This window comes from Schistocerca serialis, chromosome 5 (genome assembly GCF_023864345.2).
Source record: "Schistocerca serialis cubense isolate TAMUIC-IGC-003099 chromosome 5, iqSchSeri2.2, whole genome shotgun sequence".
In the NCBI taxonomy this organism is placed as follows: domain Eukaryota; kingdom Metazoa; phylum Arthropoda; class Insecta; order Orthoptera; family Acrididae; genus Schistocerca; species Schistocerca serialis.
The window spans coordinates 237,883,444-237,903,321 of NC_064642.1; the positions used below are offsets into that span (position 1 = coordinate 237,883,444).

General features: G+C 41.9%; 1 protein-coding gene and 1 non-coding gene across 3 annotated transcripts in view; one reads left to right on the forward strand and one right to left on the reverse strand.

The window, feature by feature from the left end:
- The window catches only part of LOC126481064 (neural proliferation differentiation and control protein 1), a 1,141,454-nt gene that overhangs the window by 480,640 nt on the left and 640,936 nt on the right, over positions 1-19,878 (reverse strand). The window lies entirely within an intron of this gene.
- On the forward strand, positions 19,776-19,849 carry Trnak-uuu (transfer RNA lysine (anticodon UUU)). The gene has a single exon. It is a non-coding gene; the product is annotated as a tRNA-Lys (tRNA).

Genomic DNA, 19,878 nt, shown 5'->3' on the forward strand with positions numbered 1-19,878 from the left:
TTGCACGCTTTCTATTTAGCGACGAAGCGTCATTCACCAACAGCGGTACGTAAAGCGGCATAATATGCACTATTGGGCAACGGAAAATCCACGATGGCTTCCACTAGTGGAACATCAGCGACCTCGGCAGGTTAATGTATGGTGCGACATTATGGGAGGAAGGGTAATTAGCCCCCATTTTATCGATGGCAATGTAAATGGCGCAATGTATGCTGATTTCCTACGTAATGTTCTACCGATGTTACTACAAGATGTTTCACTGCATGACAGAATGGCGATATACTTCCAACATGATGGATGTCCGGCACATAGCTCGCGTGCGGTTGAAGCGGTATTGAATAGCATATTTCATGACAGGTGGATTGGTCGTCGAAGCACCATACCATGGCTCGCACCGTCACCGGATCTGACGTCCCCGGATTTCTTTCTGTGGGGAAAGTTGAAGGATATTTGCTATCGTGATCCACCGACGACGCCTGACAACATGCGTCGTCGCATTGTCAATGCGTGTGCGAACATTACGGAAGGCGAACTACTCGCTGTTGAGAGGAATGTCGTTACACGTATTGCCAAATGGATTGAGGTTGATAGACATCATTTTGAGCACTTATTGCATTAATGTGGTATTTACAGGTAATCACGCTGTAACAGCATGCGTTCTCAGAAATGATAAGTTCACAAAGGTACATGTATCAGATTGGAACAACCGAAATAAAATGTTCAAACGTACCTAGGTTCTGTATTTTAATTTAAAAAAACCTACCTGTTATCAACTGTTCGTCTAAAATAGTGAGCCATATGTTTGTGACTATTACAGCGCCATCTATCACAAAGCGAAAAAAGTGGTCCAACTAAAACATACATATTTCTTTACGTAATACACGAATATGTAATGGAAAATGGGGGTTCCTATTTTAAAAAAAACGCAGTTGATATCCGTTTTACCTATGGTAGCGCCATCTAGCGGGCGAACCATAGCGCCATCTGGTTTCCCCATTCAAGCTACACGAGTTTCGCTCTTTGTAGTTTTTTCGTTTGACGCTTATTTCGTGAGATATTTGGCCCGGTCACGATCAATGTATCTATTACGAAACAAAATTGTTGTGTGATCTCCAGGTCTAGGGTCTTCAATAACTCGCTGTGCATTTTTTTGAAGATATGAATCTTGAAGGTATTTGTTCTGTCGTTCAATTACAAAAACAATTTTTTTTTTTTACAAGACTCGTTTTGCTTTATTGAGGTAAATCACCAGTGGCGGTGTTGATTTCCGTTTGATTTCTCGCTTAAGTCGGGAAACGCCGTCTGCTAGCACATCGTTTCTGTATTTTATCTTTATACCATGGTTGTTGCGTTCTAATTTTTAGTCGTTCTGCAGCACTACGCATTTCTAATGTTTTGCGCACCACACTTTTTCGCATACCACTGTTTATTGTTTGTTTTTATACTTATAAGTATGTGTTATAAGTATGTGTTGTGTTTCGTGTTTTGTTGTGTTGCCCACCTAACTTTGCCACTAGTTTGTCCTTGATCTACAATTTCTTTTTTCTCTTTCGGCTGGCAACGCAACGAAACACAAACTCAGAAGTATATAAAAAAACAGTAAACAGTAGTGTGCGAAAAAGTGTGGTGTGCCTAACATAAGAAATGTATAGTGCTGCAGAACAACTAAAAATTAGACCACAACTACCGGTGTCTAAAAAACAGAAACGATGTGCTATCAGACGGCATTTCCCGATGTAAGCCAGGAATCAAGTGGAAATCACCACCTGTGATGATGCTTTAACTCAATAAAGCGAAACGCAGTGAAAAAAACACGCATTTTTGTAGTTGCAACGACAAAACAAAACTGCTCTCAAGTATTTTAAAGCAACTAGGGACATAATGGCCACACAAATGAAGAATTACAAGTCCTGATTTAATCATCATTTCACTTAACATTTCACAGGTAATTTTAAGATGTCACAAGTAAATATCGAAACATGACGTTGACGAATCTCCTTTTTGTGTATGTGCATTTCACAACTCCAAACTCAGTCGGATACTGAAACTGAATGACTCCAGAATGGAGCCTAAAACCAGACTAAACACAGTCTACAAACTAAAGATGACTGAACGGTACTGATGAAATTGGCGCCAAACGACTATAAGACACACACTTTGTTCTACAACAGTCTGTTAGTGAAATTAAGATTATAATATCTTCTGTTTTCTAGATTACTTAACAAATTGATTGTATATTATGTGTTCCAATTATACACATTTATTTGTTTGAAGATTTCTAGTAATAACAACAAATGACAAAGGTTACAAAATTAGAAACTTCCTGTTATGTGGTGATATCGATTACAAATCGATAGTAAAACAAAAACATAAACAGGATGACTGGAAGACAAAAACAGCAAAATTAATAAACGATTGTTTTCAGAGTGTTTGCTATTTCTCATTTGTCAACTAATTTTCATGACACAAGATAGGAGTTTTAAAAATTATCTCGATTTTTAAATGAAAAATTATATTTACGTAAATATTGTGCCAAATGCCCAGGAAAATTAATAACATTCACAAACATGGATTACAGAACTTATGTATGAAAATCATTTTACGACTAAATCTGACCAGAATTTAGGTGGTGCCGTAAAGTTCTTTAACTGAGCAGAAGCTCCGACAAGATTAGATTCATTATAATTCATATGCAATTATTCTGCGTAGTAGACTGCGTTATTCTGTAAAACGATGAGCCAACGTTTCTGCCACTAAATGACTCTGAGCACTATGGGACTTGACATCTGAGGTCATCAGTCCCCTAGAACGTAGAACTACTTAAACCTAACTAACCTAAGGACATCACACACACCCATGCCCGAGGCAGGATTCGAACCTGCGACCGTAGCGTTTCTGCCACTATTTTGTGTGGCCTTTAATAGGTTATGTAATGCTACGTTTATGTAACACTACTAAGGTAATACTGCTGTAGTTATGATGTACTGCCTTCACTCTTCCCCAGTGATTCATTGTTGTTTATCTCCTTTAGTTTCGTTTTTCTCACTATTCTGACAGAAGTTGAGTGGTATACTGTAGTGTTGGCCTATGTAGTGTTCAGTGAACTATCACAGGTTCAATCAATGCCTTGTCTACCATCGGATGGCAGTACATAATTTGTTGAGGATCAGTATAATGCTTTCCAGACAAAGTAGTAATTCCCATTCCTCGGTCCGTTCCGCATTTTCGTTCATTATTTGTAAACGGTCGATAGACTTCTAAAACCAGCTCGTTTCTATGCTTGACAAAAATCAGTTTTTTTTGTCTGCGGTTGCTGATAATTTTTACGAATACTTTTTTGATGGAATTCGGTTGAGACGCCAATAAAGTTCAAGACTATGCCATCAGCAGGCAACGTCATGCTCAAAGTGTTCTAGTATGTTAAAAGTGTGTGCATTTAGAATTCACGCCTAAAGGCACCATCATAAACGCCGCAAGGGATTGCGAGATCCTCAGAAACCCTTACAAATCCATCTAGCTACCCAGAAAATTATGGATTCGACACAAATGTCAAAAAATACTTCAAATGGCTCTGAGCACTATAGGACTTAACTGCTGAGGTCATCAGTTCCCTAGAACTTAGAACTACTTAAACCTAACTAACCTAAGGAAATCACACACATCCATGCCCGAGGCAGGATTCGAACCTGCGGTCGCGCGGTTCCAGACTGTAGCGCCTAGAACCGCTCTGCCACCCCGGCCGGCCACAAATGTTAGTTCCTTCAATTACTTATACGTGGGTGTGCAGGAAAGTAATGCCTTAGAAATTTTTATGCGGAATCTCTTAATGCTTTTTAAATAAAACGTTATTAGCATTCTACTTCTTCATTCTCCACATCTACGTATATTTGAAGCCCTCTGCCATTAGCGGGCTCCGAATCGTAGCGTATAACTTGGCGGTGTGTAGGTAACTGCGTTGGTGCATAAGAAATAGCGTTATGTAATCCAGCTTCGAATTCGAAGCATTCATCCAGTACAAGGAGCACCCTCTCAAAAATGGTTCAAATGGTTCTGAGCACTATGGGACTTAACATCTATGGTCATCAGTCCCCTAGAACTTAGAACTACTTAAACCTAACTAACCTAAGGACATCACACAACACCCAGTCATCACGAGGCAGAGAAAATCCCTGACCCCGCCGGGAATCGAACCCGGGAACCCGGGCACGGGAAGCACCCTCTCCTTCAGCAAGCCAAAACAAGACCACACATGAGCGCTGCGACATTTGCAACAATCCAACTCCTTAGGTTCACTTCTCGTCGATTATCCTCAATTCAGTACCGATTTGGTCCCATCCGATTTTCATCTGTTCCCAAAACTTAAAGAATATCTTCGAGGACTTCACTCTGATTGTGATGAAACGGGGCCAGCAGAGGTGAGGTTGCGGCCCCGTGAACAAAGTCAAACATTCCTCAGTGACGCTATCAACGAACAACTGGCCTCCGTTGACAGAAATGTGTTCATCGTCAGGGGGACTGTGTTGAAAAATATATATGTTGATAAGAAGAATAAAGGTATAGAATATTAATAATGTTTGTTTTATTTTTTAAAAAAAACTTTAAGAGTTTTCACACAAAAACAGTCGGAGATATTACTTTTCAGGACGCCCGCATAAATCAATTCTCCAGACTTTACAGAGCTATGCTTAAATGTCACCCCATTTCGTACCATATGCCCACTCCCACAGTACCTTTTTTTGAGATTATGTGTCATATGAGTGCCAAGTTTGGATGAAATTAATCAAAACACACCAGAGTTACGTTTCATATGCTACACCTTACTACAGCCAGCCCCCAAGAAATACAGTTCGTGCTCAATAATTTTTTTCTCTTCGCAATATTGCATTATTTTTATTAAAATTGTGTACCAGCCACAAGTCGCAAATAATTTCGTGCCCCCCAGCATTTGTCCTATTACGAAAATGATACGCGATTTGTGGCTGCTCCACAATTTTATTTCTTAGAGTTAACTGTTCTGCGTACAGGTGGTGCCTGCTCTCGTTAAAAATGCATTTCTTTAAACAGTATGTTATGTAGTTTCGTTAAAAAAAGTTTCCCATACACTTAGTGGGAATAGCACTGCACAGAAACAGAAAAAAATCCTCTAAACACAGGTCGAGAAACGAAGTTGTTGACATACGGACAATTTACTTGTGTTGTCATAAATCCAGATGTAAAACTATGATAATGTAATAGGGCTATTCGTTTAATAAGATCCGTTCGGACGCGGAATGGTGACCACAGTTAAAACAAAAAAAATTTTTATTTGCAACAGTTACCTGCACCTTCCAGCTACTTCTGTACATAGTTGCCGTTCTGACTTAGAAATTTCTTGTAGCGTTGCATCAACGTTCCAATACCCTCGTCATAGAAGCCAGCCGCTTGTGCTTTCCGCCTGTTGTCTACGCTGGCCCGCAGTTCGTTGTCTGTGTCGGAATATTGTCGTCATGGCGAGCGATTTATCTGATCACAGATGAACATCACAGGGAGTCAAGTCTGGGTTGTATGGTGGCTAAGAAACACTTGCCGTCGGAAACGATGCAGGATCTTCATCACTACCCCTGAAGGAGCGGCCGAGAATTGACATGAAATGCATGACAGTTACTCATATGGGCTGCACGAAATCAGGCGAAATTTCTCAGCAGGCACTCATACTCGCCGGAAGACACTATTTTCTTTGTGTCGTCATATGCGCTCTGAACTGAAGAGAGTGAACCTGCATACCTTAAATACACTCAGTCTTTAATATAATAAAGGAACCATTACAATAGAAATAGATTGAGTTGCCTTTAAATGTACTCAGTCCCCCACATAATAAAGAAGTCATCGCAAGAGGGATAGGCTGATTTGCTCTTAAATATATTCATATTATAAAGGAATCACCACAATGGGGACATCAGAATAACAGCATGTAAAACCATATGGACATTTTTTTCTCGCTCAATGCGCGAATGAAATAGGAGAAACAATCTCTAATATTGGTACGCTGTATCTTCCATTATGCACTTACAGTGGCTTGCAGAGTAGATTCTGAAACGGATGGGTTAGTATTACGAAAGCGTTAAAACATCGGGAAGCCAGCAAACCCTGTTTACCGTTTTTCGAAAAAACGAAATCATGAACACTGACTAACGCTATAAATATTATTGTTGAATTCTGCGAACATAGTTATCTCTACCGACTGAGACACGGTCTACTACCCAGAATTATTGTATGGAGATCGTAAACATGTTATAGATTGGATGAAAACAAAAGACTAGGTCCTCGTGTTGCAGAATAGTCGCCAGAGATGATGCACAAATGAGCTGTTTGTACAAGGGAGTTTTCGTTATGTTCTCCAACCGTTGTAATGTGGGAGCTGTATGTGGCAAGCAGCGTAGAACTGAAAAGAGCGACTTGACGCGGTCGACACGCGTACTAGAGACACTGCTCAACACATGTGTGCAAACCTTCAACGGATTTTCTCGGTGGTTTCCATTTCGCGACCGATCGGACCTTAACAAATGAATAGACATCGTACAAGGGGCGGCGAAATGAAAAATAGGCAGGTGGAAAAAAGTAAGAGAATGTTTATTATTTGAAAAGTAATCGCCATAACTGTTAATACATTATCTTACTACGAGACAAGACTGCCATCGCCTCCCACCGAAACTTCTGCAGCGCCGTCGAAACAACAGGCACGCCAGTCTGGGAAAGTCATGATGACCTTTTCGTTTGACTTCAAGGGCTCGCTGTTAACTGACCTTCTGGAACACGGCTCCACAATTAACGCACAGCGGTACGTGGGCATTTTACAAAAGTTGACGCGCGCCTTCAAGTCCAAAGGCGCAGGTATGTTGACAGAGAGCATCTTCCTGTTGCAGAATAATGTCTGCCCAGATTTTGCCAAGTTTATTTCTATTAGGCTGCAGAAGTTTTGCACACCCTTCATATAGTCTCAATCTCTTCCTACGTCTTTGGAGCCGTGAAGAAAGACGCTAATGGCTGTCGATTTGCTTCGGTCGAAGAGGTGCACAACTGGGAACTGTCGTGGTTCGTTAGACAGCCGCAAACAGTTTTCTATGGGAGTCCTAACAGTCTTGTCTCACTGTGGGACAAATGTATTAACAGCTATGGCGATTATTTTTGAAGTAATAAACAGCTTACTTACTTGTTTTGTCTGTGTCTCGTTTTCATTGGCCTGCCCCGTATATTACAAACGTTTGATGAGTGATGGGTGATGGGAGAAGGGCGGCAAGTGGGAAAAAATCTCTTTATTAATCATTTTCGAAAATTTCTTTCACATCATCGTCATATAGCTTTCGATCTGATACCCAGCACTCAGCTTCGGGGAAATAAAAACGTGAATGACGAATGGGAAAGCGATTGAGGCGCTAGCGCACAACTCACTTTTACCGTGTCCAAAACGTGAAGAATGTTATAAAATATACTCGTCAGTCTTTGTATTCATTCCTGACTGATATCTTTATAGTTTAAAACCAAGGCAGGTCAACCGGAGTTAATATTAACTGATTCCCTCCAAAAGACAGTCACCAAGCGATTCCTAAGTGGCGCAGTGATTGTATTATTCTTTGCAGAATATGTAATACCTGCTCTCAATAGTTCGTCGTTTTCTTTATAAAGGAGACGAAATGGAAGGAAGGTTATTTCATTTTGACTTGAATACAGTATGCAGATTTTGTTCCAGGAACGACAAACCAGTGTTAGTTTTGAGAGGCAGTGCACTTTGGAGTTAAGTCATGCCTGTAAAGCGTAACTTGATGATTCTTTACGCTGTCAGATTCGTATTATATGGCCATAGTCATGTTTTTTAGCCTGTTTGGGTAATATTTCCATGGGTTTTTTATTTTAGGCCCCTTAAAGTGCTGGTTCACCCGAGATAATTTTTTACTACTCGTTCGGGAACTGATAGTTGAAGCACCTCCACATAAACTCAGTCTTTCATGCAATAATGGAGCCACCACAATAGATATAAGTTGAAGGGACTGTAAATATACTCGTCCTTCATATAATAAAGGAACCACCACAAAAAAAGATTTGGCAAAATAGTTTATAATGGTACTTAAATTCAAAATATACTTAAATACAAAGTGAAAAATATTTATTTTCAAAACACATTTATCGAAATAAAACACCTCTAGTTAGTGAACATTTTACATGGCATTTATTTCACTGATATTAACACCAGTAATTCTTCAAATATTTATCTTTCATCTTTCGCTTATGTGGCTTCATTATTATTTCGCCAAAAGGAAAATAGTCGTTCAGCAGGAGCAGACCTTGGTAAATAAGTACTATATTTGAGGAAAAAATGTTTTACAGTTCGATATCTGTGTAAGGGATCCAAACTATTGTCATTATCTTTTAAATATTGTAGCATTTACAAGTCTATTGTAGTATTATCACTATCACTGGCTACAGAAAAATCAAAGCGCTCAACAAACATGAATTTCATATCTTTGCCACCACAGTAGGGATAGGCTGAAGTCACCTTAAATATACTCAAGCCCTTCAGATAGTAAAGGAACCAACACAATTCGCATCATCAGAATAACGGTGTATACAGAACCAGACAGACAATCGTTTCTCCCTCGCTCAATAAGGGAACGAAATAGGACAGAAAATTTGTAACAATATATAATGGTACTATGTATCTTCCGCTCTGCAATGGCTTTCAGATTATATGTATAGATGTAGACCCTGAAATGGATGGTTTAGTATTACGAAAGCATTAAAAATCGGGAAGCCTGCAAATCTTGTTTATTGCTTTCGGAAAACCAAAATTATGAACACTGATTTACGTTACTGTTGTCGAATTCTGCAAACATAATTATATCTAGCGAGAGGGACGCGGATTCTAGACGTGGTTATATGTCAGCTGAGATTCAACCTTATTTTTATCAGAATCTTCTTCTTGTTTCATTTTCCATATTTCTGAAAGAACAGTTCTTTAACGCAATCTCTGCTAGCGTTCGGTACACATTTCAGTTTGAAAAAAAAGAAAAAAAGCGATAATATATGGATGCTAATAAGCCATCCTTTCCTTTCAGTTCCCCCAATTTATAGAATCTCTCGAAACACTATTAAAACTGCCTTGAATAACTTCTATCAGTACACCTCCTACATACATTTATCCATTTGCAAAATGCTCAGCATCCTTATTAGTCCTGGTAGAAGGCATTCATTGTATGTATCTTTGTTCCCTTCTGAACTTCTGATGCTGTCAGCAGTAGGTTTTCAACAATTTGTATATTCAAGAAGAAATTGTATTTAAAATTGTTTTAAAAACTGCTAATTCGAGTTTGCTTAAAGTTTCATTTAGAATATCCTTGACTATGAGTAGATCGTGCATAGAATTGTAGTGTGAGTTGCATCATGTTGGACAGGGATAAGTAGAGGATTTTCCAGTTGGTTCTAAATAGTTTCACAAGCCTTAGGAGACCTTGAACACAGATTCCAAAGTGCATGACATTTTGACAAGGGTGCAGCATAATTTTTTTGTTTAAATTACTTTGAGATCTGGCGTTATAAATATCTCTTGAAGTTATTAAAAGTAATGTGTATAACTTCGCTCCCTCCTTCATTCATGTCATTTCGCGTTATCAGATGATTTTCGTATATTTTACATTACACAAACAATAATGGTAAACGTGTAATGTGTGCTCAAGACTTACCAACTTTTCTAATAATTACAGTCTTGGTTAGATTCACGTGACAGGTATATGTTCGGCACTTCTAGAGTCAGCTGTGTCCGTCGTGGAACAACTATTGCTTAAACACATGGCTCATTAAACGAATGAAAATTGTGAAGTATGAAATAAAAAATCAAGAGAAGTATTTTGCATTTCACGAATACAAAATATCTTTATTTTAAGTATTTCAAATAAAACAGAAAGTACTTTTTGAAGAAAAGTATTTCAAAAAGCAAAAAAATAGGTATTTTGCATTTTGTATTTGCTTTTAAAATACATGAATTTCATATCTCTGCTACCACAATAGCGATAGGCTGAAGCGCCCTTAGATATACTCAAGCCCTTCAGATAGTAAAGGAACCACCACAATAGGCATCATCAGAATAACGGTGTGTACAGAACCAGAGAGACAATCGTTTCTCCCTCGCTCAATACGCAAACGAAATAGGACAGAAAATTTATAACAATATATAATGGTACGATGTATCTTCCGCTCTGCAATGGCTTTCAGATTATGTATGTAGATATAGACTCTGAAACGGATGGTTTAGTATTACGAAAGCATTAAAAATCGGGAAACCTGCAAATCTTGTTTATTGCTTTCGGAAAACCAAAATTATGAACACTGATTAACGTTACTGTTGGTCGAATTCTGCAAACATAATTACATCTAGCGAGAGGGACACGGATTCGAGACGTGGTTAGATGTCAGCTGAGACTACCGCCCACTGCAAAGCTGGGCGGTCCCTGTCGCTCGTCTTCGGCAGTCCTTAGCCTACTTCGGTCGACGACAGTGCCCTCAGTTGCTTTATTAATCAACTATCTGAAAAACGGCGTTGCCCGGATATGTATTTACTACAGTCTTCTATTAGTTCATCTCCTCCTTCCTTCCTGCGTGTCCATTTCCTGGACTGTGCGGCTGGTCCTAGCGGAGGTTCGAGTCCTCCCTCAGGCATGGGTGTGTGTGTGTTTGTCCTTAGGATAATGTAGGTTAAGTAGTGTGTAAGCTTAGGGACTGATGACCTTAGCAGTTAAGTGCCATAAGATTTCACACACATTTCAACATTTTTTTGTCCATTTCCTTCTCCCTCTGGGTCCATTTCTTCCTCTCCCCTATCTGTGTCCATCTCTTCCTTCTGCCTCTCTGTCTCTGTACACGTCTCCTTCTTCTTCTCTCTTCACGTTATCACCCCCACCTAATTAGGAGGTTGTTGATTCTTACACCCTCAGTATGTGATCACCGGCATACAGCAATACGTGTACCAAGTTTGGTATAAATCGATCCAGGAGTTTAGGAAAGGCCTTTCACCCGTGGCAAAATATATTTCACACATACTTAACATATTTAACACGTATTGGGACACATATTTCGCCTTTATCTCTAGCTAATTTCGCCCTGCAGTTTTGTTTTCACACAGCTCAACATCTGTGACGTCATGTCTCCTGGGCTATGTGTCGCACAATGATACATTTTTGCAAGTACATTCAGTGATACGTGTGAGCACAATTGCAGAAGATAGTGTTATTAGTAAAGAAGTAATCAATTAAAATATCATGCCTGATCTTTAATAACGCTCATTTGTAAGTGTTATGTCGGCACGTATGACAGAAGAAATATTAGCTGCCAATGACCCACCATGTGCATCAGGAGGGCAACAGAAAATGAGTATCCGGGGATTGCAGAGACGTTCTATGGGATGTGCGTATTACATTTCACAAAATGGACATCGTTTACATTGAAGAAATGCTCAAATCAAACCATTACCTTGCACCACGAAAACCGAATGGAAAATGGTCTGCCACAGTGATCACAAAGATTCGCACCGTCAAGATCGAATGTCAACTCTTTGGGAGCTACAAACCTCGCAGGATGTTCAGCTAGGTATCCACTATTAAAGAATGCATATTGAATCATGTTGGTGTAACGGAGTGATGAAAACTCGTGCAATGTGATGAGATGTCACCGAATGCGAGATGGTCTGTCGTGGAGCTTATCGAGAAAAATGTCTATCCTTTAAGGCGTTGCTGCAGATAGTACGATAATATATTTTATAGGAACGGAAAAAACCAACACCCAGAGGCTGGATTTGTCCAGTGGTTCCAGGTGATATGAACAGCAACATCACACAATTTTCATAAGGAATGGTTTTCTCTAAAGGAGTATGATTTTTACATGCACACCAGGAATCAAGTGAAAGCAAATTTTTTGATCAGTTATTGTAGTTCTCTTACGCCCATTTTCCCATTCTTGCTTCTGTGACCTAAATATTCCCTACAGCCCTAGCAAGATCACCCACACGAGACAGCATAGTAGGGGACGGAGCATCTACAACTTCTCACAGCACAATAAATAACTTTCCATCCAATTTACCATGCAGATTAACAGCCGGCATAATTGTATACGAATGCGTTAGGCATTGATATTACTTGATCTTGACATTGCTCTCTTGGTCCCTCTAATTTCCAGGATTACTTTCACGTGCATTTCCTCCTCAAATCCCGATTGGACGGAGTTGCACATGTGGACATCGTAAGGGTACTGTCATATCGCTGGCTTAGTTGGGGAGTATCTTTGCGGGCAGCCGCGTCTGTCGAGTCGAGTGCGGGACACCGAACTGTTGTTTAGTGTGTAGCTCTGCATGTGAGAGGCATTGTTAGCATGGAAGTTGAAGTGCTGCTACAAGTGCTCTTACAGTAAAGTGATAAAATATGCAAATGATTCAGAGGAAAGTGCGTCAAGAAGTAATTTAAAAATGAGCAGTGCTGCTGATAACCTATTTGTGTATCATCTCGTTGCGTGTCGTACCGTTCAGTATCAATCATCCGCGCCGTGTTCGGTCTCCCAGAATGAACTAATGCAATCAGATAAAAATTAGTTACCACAAAAAAGTGCAGTCAAGTGCCAGTGATCTGTAGCGAGCGTGAGGACGTGCGTTCGGTCATCGCGTTTCCGCATTATCAACAATCAGCCGCGCCGCGACGGTTACGCGCACGCTCGTACAAGTGAGAACTGAGAACTGAAAAACTAACTTTACGGGCTGTGTGAAAATAACATTACTAGTGTCAAGGAGGACTGGTACCAAATATCTGTGTATGCGTGACGAGCGTAAGAACTTTCGTGCGCTCATTCGGCTTCCGCATCATCAACAATCACCCGCGACGTGTCGGTTACGCGTACGCTCGTGAGAATGATATTGTGGACTGTTAATCATCCATTAATTGGGATAGCACTTCTGCATTATAATGTAAACAGTGCACCTGCGATTTTCCTTCAATCCTCACAGAATATAGTTGTTCGTACCAGACATTGAACAGTGTTGTGTATTAACGTTGAGTGGCTCCCCTAAACCCGCTTGCATAATTCTATAGATAATTTCAGGCAAGCCAGCAGCGGTGTGGAGCAGAACAGTACGACAGCCGCGGGATTATCAGGTACGTGGTGTGGATAGGCCGCTCGGTCTAAACGACAAACAGTTTAAAGTAACCCCACCCCCATTAGTACCCCCGGGCGTGTTACAACATGAGAAATAAATATTTACAATGGTAATAACATTTGTCTTATTACAAAGGCTTAAAAATTCGTAGGCAGTGCATCTGCAGCTCGCTATCGTATTTAAAGAGACTAACCATCTGAAGGAAGTAACGACAGTAAAATGCGACAAGCCACGTTTCAGGCAGAACTGTCATACTTATCCGGAGAAACCTGTTTACTGGAAGCTTTTCGGTAACTGGGACGCAGCGCTAAACTGCGTCCGGGTTTCGCCTGCAGCTGTTCGCACTCTGCAAGCGCGCAGCCCTCCACGAACGCGCCGGCCTGTACGTAATGTGATTATTCAGGCAAAAACGTTACGCGCGACGCACTGCTTAATGAACCCGATTTAGCAACTGATTTATGTTGTTATCCCCGTCTGCACTATTTCCGCTACAATTCGAGTCCACGTTTTGCCCCAACACACGATTAATTATTGCCGGAAAACCCGATTGGTTCTGGATGAGCAGACGAAGTTTATCAAGCGTCGCCAGTACAAAGTGGTCACGGTCTATGCAGTTACATTTTCACCGAACCGACGCTGCATCAGCTGAAGTGGGTTACTCGCCACCCATCTCCCTCATGGCTAAAATTATCCCTTTGCTGGATTGTCTGCCAGTGTGCGTCCCACCTGTACGTAATGTGATTATTCAGGCTCATTTGATTTTTGTAATATCGCCAGAAATAAATATTAGCCAAAGCACACTGGTCACTGTACAGGATGGGCAGAAACAGTCTGAAAAAGCTTGTAAGAGTGTTACAGGGAAACAGGGAAGCTTGTGTTGAGAATTAAAAGTTAAGAAAACAAATCGATATTTTGTACCGTTTCCGAGTCAATACAGCGGGTCAAATGGCTCTAAGCACTATAGGACTTAACATCTGAGATTTAAAAAATGGTTCAAATGGCTCTGAGCACTATGGGACTTAAAATCTATGGTCATCAGTCCCCTAGAACTTAGAACTACTTAAACCTAACTAACCTAAGGACATCACACACATCCATGACCGAGGCAGGATTCGAACCTGCGTCCGTTGCAGCAGCGCGGTTCCGGACTGAAGCACCTAGGACCGCTCGGCCACAGCGGCCGGCTAATACAGCGGGTGGCTGCCTGGGTAAAGAAGTATGGAATGAACACCAGGACAGTTACATTTTGTGCTGTGACCCCGAGTGGCGCGATCCAGAGTATACAGGGTGAAAAGTATTTAAACCGACAAACTCTGGGAGGTTGTAGGGGACATCAAAACAAATATTTTTCCCTAATCTCATTTTTTCTTACGAGGATTATTTAAACCGGTGGAGGCCGTATTACGATCTTCAGTCGTCAGAGGGCGTATTACGCTCTTCAGTTGTAGGCAACTGCTGTCCTCCAGTGTAGTAGTGCGTTGTCTCTGTTTACTAATGGAGCGATACTCCTGGAGTGAGTACACAGAAATGGTTGGTGCGTACTACGTAGTGCACCACAACGGACGAGCTGCACAGCACGTTTATCAACAACAATATCCTAACCGCCGTATCCTGCATCATACGACCTTTGCTGCTGTGTACCAACGTCTGCGTGAGACCGGGTCGTTTAGCAGACTACCTGGACAGGGAAGCCGTCGCACGGTAAGAACGCTGCAATTTGAGGAAGCTGTCTTGCAGCATGTGGAGCGGGATCCTTCAATCAGCACTCGTGCAATTGCACGTAACATGGGGACGAATCAGAAGAAGTCCTTCGAGAGCAATTGTTAACGTCCATCTCACTTAGATCGTGTCCACAACCTGAAACCAGTTGATTATTCACGCAGAGCACAGTTTTCGCAGTGGTACCTGGAACAGTGTGAAATGCATCCTACATTTCCAACCTCTGCGTTGTTTACCGATGAAGCAACGTTCGGACGTGATGGAGTCTTCAACATGCACAATTCTCATGTTTGGAGTGAGGATAACCCACAAGCCACAGTTACTAGCGCTCATCAAGTGCTGTTCTTCGTTAATATGTGGGTCGGTGTTGTGGGGACTGTTTAATTGGGCCGTATCTGCTACCTAGGCCATTAAATGGCAGGCACTATTACAATTTTCTCGCCAGAGCATTGCCAAAATTGCTGGAAGACGTACCGCTCCCTACAAGACAACGCATGTGGTTCCAACATGACGGGACGCCGGCACATTTCAGTCGTCGTGTGAGTCGATTCCTGGACCGACGGTTCCTAGAAACGTGGATTGGCAGAGGTGGTCCTGCACCATGACCTGCTTGATCCCCAGATATGTCCCCTCTGGACTTTTTTGTGTGGGGAGAGATGCACAACCTTGTTTACGCAACTCCTGGTTGCCCGGATAGTAGCAGCAGCAGGTACAATTCAGGATACTCCTGGGGTTTTTGCCCGTGTCAGACGGAACATGATCCGACGGTGTAACCTTTGTTTACGTCTCAATGGAGGCATTTTTGAAAATCTACTGCAATTGATATTAGATTGTGTTAAGGTGTTGTCTCTTGGTCATAAAAAAATGGAAAAGTGTTTGTTGGTTTAATTAATTTGCTGCCAGAGAAATCTTCCTCTACCAGTTTAAATATTCCTCATAGGAAAAAATGACACTAGGGAAAAATATTTGTTTTGATGTCCCCTACAACCTCCCAGAGTTTGTCGGTTTAAATACTTTTCACCCTGTAGGGCGCGGTGTACCACCAGCAAGCGCAGAGCACGGGGTAGCGTAAACGAAGGAGGAAGCAAACTGGTAAACCGGATTGGGAAAAGTACTGCCATCTGTTGACGGGAAGAACAACATGGGACCAACTACCCCGGCCGTTCATAGTTTGAATCAGTGATCTACATACATAACTTGTCGTTTTGGCATTGACTTATTTTAGCGTACCTAGATCGACCGCTGTTTTCTAAAAATGTTATTTGGTACTTTTTTGTTTTCTCATGTCTACTACTGCATATAAAATTATTACTAGCTTCGGTCACTGTATATTTTCAGTATCACACCTGATGATGGGCATATAATAGCCCGAAAACAGTCGTGGTCCAAGAATTGCAAAGAAATAAAAAGTTGCAACTGAAGCGGTATTTTCAATCTCTATCACAAAAAATGGTTCAAAGGGCTCTGAGCACTATGGGACTTAAAATCTGACGTCCTCATTCCCCTAGAACTTAGAACTACTTAAACCTAACTAACCTAAGAACATCACACACACCCATGCCCGAGGCAGGATTCGAACCTGCGATCGTAGCGGTCGCGCGGTTCCAGACTGAAGCGTCTAGAACCGCTCGGCCACAACAATCTCTATCACAGGGATATTCAAAAAGAAGGGACAGGTTTCAAATTGCTTTCAAACGACAAAAGGGAGTCCGCAGCTCGTGGTCGTGCGGTAGCGTTCTCGCTTCCCACGCCCGGGTTCCCGTGTTCGATTCCCGGCGGGGTCAGGGATTTTCTCTGCCTCGTGATGACTGGGTGTTGTGTGATGATGTCCTTAGATTAGTTAGGTTTAAATAGTTCTAAGTTCTAGGGGACTGATGACCATAGATGTTAAGTCCCATAGTGCTCAGAGCCATTTTTAAACAAAAGGGAGAAACACAATTCCAATGTTCCTGGAAAAAGAAGGGTTCAAATTCTTACACATTCAATGCGAGCACCATGTGTTATACGATAAATACCAAACCGGTGGCTCATTTCCTCCCACACAAGAAGCAACTGGTCTCTTGTTATCCAATTCACAGCTTCAACAACGCGATTTCGCAGACTTGAACGAGCATCAGGCATATGGGGGATTAAAACGCGGTCTTTTACGTTACTCTACAGACAAAAGTCACAAGATGCGAGGTCTGGAGACTTGGGAGGCCACCGGCGACAAAATTCATCTTCTGCTCCTCCTCTTCCAGTCCAACGTCCCATACATCAAATCGTGTCACTTTTTATCTGTGGGGTAACGCTAAAAAGACATGTTTTTCATCTCCCCTATCCCTGACACTCTTGAAAGTCTGCGACATCGCATTGTTGAAGCTGTGAATTCGATAACGAGAGTCCAGCTGCTTAGTGTGTGGGAGGAAATCAGCCACCGTTTGGATATTTATCGTGCACCACGTGGTGCTCACATTGAATGCATAAGAATTTGTCTGAGCTGTTCTCTTTCCAGAAACGTTGGAATTGTGTTTCTATCTTTTGTAGCTTCTAAGCAATAAATGTTTGAAATCTGTTCCTTCTTTTTGAATAGCCCTGCATAATGTTGAGTTGCAGACGTTCCTCTGGCAGGATTGCTTGTAACGACAATCGGTTTCAAACCAGGCAGCTTCTACTGCCAGTGTATGCAGGCGGAGTTGTCATTTGTACAATGGTGATTCGTGTGAAAAGGCTTCCTAAAAGATTATGACCGCACGACGGGAATTAACACAGTTCAAACGCGGAATGGGAGTTGGAGATACCTGGGACGTTCCATTCCTGATATCGTTAGAGAATTTAATATTCCGAGATATACAATGTCAAGAGTGCGCCAAGAATATCAGTTTCAGGCGTTACCTCTCACCACGGCCTTCAGTTAATGACCGAGAACGTCGGCGTTTGCGTACAGTTGTCTGTGCTAACAGAAAAGGAACACTGTGGAAAATAACCGCAGAAATCAATGTGGGACGTACGGTGAACGTATTTGGCATTAATGGGCTATCGCAGCAGACGACCGACGCGAGTGCCTTTGCTAACAGCACGACATCGCCTGCAGCTCCTCTCTTGGACTCGTAACCATATTGGTTGGGCCTTAGCCCACTGGAAGACCACGACCTGGCCATATGAGTTCCAATTTCAGATGGTAAGAACTGACGGTAGGGTTCGAGTGACGGGCAGAACCCACGACGCCATGGTCCCAGTTTATCAACAAGGCAGTGGCTCCATTACAGTGTAGGCTGTGTTTACATGGAATCGACTGGATCCTCTGGTCCATCCGAGCCGCTTGTTGACTGGAAATGGTTAAGTTGGGCGACTTGGAGACCATTTGAAGCCCTTCATGGACTTCAAACAACGATGGAAATGTGCCATGTCAGAACATTGTGGACAATTCGAGAGAATGATTTGGCCACTCAGATCGACCGACATGAATCCCATCTGACATTTACGGGGCATAATCGAGAGGTCAGTTCGTGCAAAAAAAAAAAAAAAATAATAATAATAATAATAAATAAAAAAATAAAAAAAATCCTGCACCGGCAACACTTTCGCAATTTTGGACGGCTGTAGAGGCAGCACGGGTTAATATTTCTGCAGGGGACTACCAACGACTCTTCCACGTCGATTTTATTGCACTATGCCGGGCAAAAGGAGTTCCCCACGATATCAGGAGACATCCGCCTCAGTGTGTGTATAAGAAAAAGGTAAAGCCCCATTTTAATAAAAACAGTCCTTATATGAAAAATTTCTAAACTTCACCCGTTTTTCGTGTCTCTCGACCAGAACCTCCACTTAAGCCAGAGTGCAAGGTGTATTTCAGACCGCAGTTGTTTCTGTGAAGTGAGGGTATTTTCAGTAGCATTACTCGGGCCTACTCATTCTGGTTAGTGTGAGTATGAACCATTGACTGTGACCAAGTACGCATCCATCTTCCAAGGTGACAACAGCCGCCTTCACAGGGCTGTACGCGTACGTTCCTGGTTGCAAGAACACTCAGACAAACTAGCGGAACCCGACTGACTCGATAAATCATCCAATCTTAATCCCATAGAAAAATATACAGCTATTTGGAACAGCAATTGAACCTCAACAATCAACACTCCCGCTGTCTGGTATCTCTTCATAATCTAGCCGCGAATGAGCGGCTTCAGCTGGATATGTTATACGTGAACATCCTTGTGGACTATCTTCCTAGCCGAGTTGGGGCCATTATCAAGGCTAGAGGTGGTTTTATCAGTTTAATGTCCCTTGGGAATGACTATTTTCTTGTCTGATGAAGTGAGCAAAGTTAGTTTTCATTTGCCTTGCCCACAGTCCGTGCGTGTCGGAATCTTAGTAGAGTAAATTTACACTCTCTTCAACTTCGCAGTACATTGATTTCACGTCATTACGAAACAGATTCGGATTCTGCGATTATGCATTGACATCAGCTGTCTGCGATACATGAAAATTTATCGTAGACCGGGACTCAAACCACGTTTCCCGCTTATTGATAGCGGTCGCCTTAACCACTGCTACTATCCGAGCACACCTCGAGAGCCGATGAAAATGCTTATGAGCCTCGCTACAGTGTGCATGCACTTCATCCATGTGAAGAGGCGTAAGCAGATGCTACATTCGGCGAGGTACTTGCAGAAGGTATACAAGTTGCATTGATAAACAGAGCAGAAGTGAGCAAACGTCAAGGCCTCTACTAAGATAGCCGGCACGGTAGCTCAGCGTGCTCGGTCAGAAGGTTAACTGCCCTCTGTAATAAAAAAACTGAGTTAATCGATCAACAACGAACTTAAACGGATCTCTTACGACGTCCGCCGCGAGCAGATGCAACAAACAAAAGCGAACAAAATGAGATTTAACAAAAAATAAATAAAAAAAGGCCTCCGTGGCGCAATCGGCTAGCGCGTTCGGCTTTTAACCGGAAGGTTGGTGGCTCGAGCCCACCTGGGGGCGAAATCGTTTTAATCGCCACCGACGTGAGG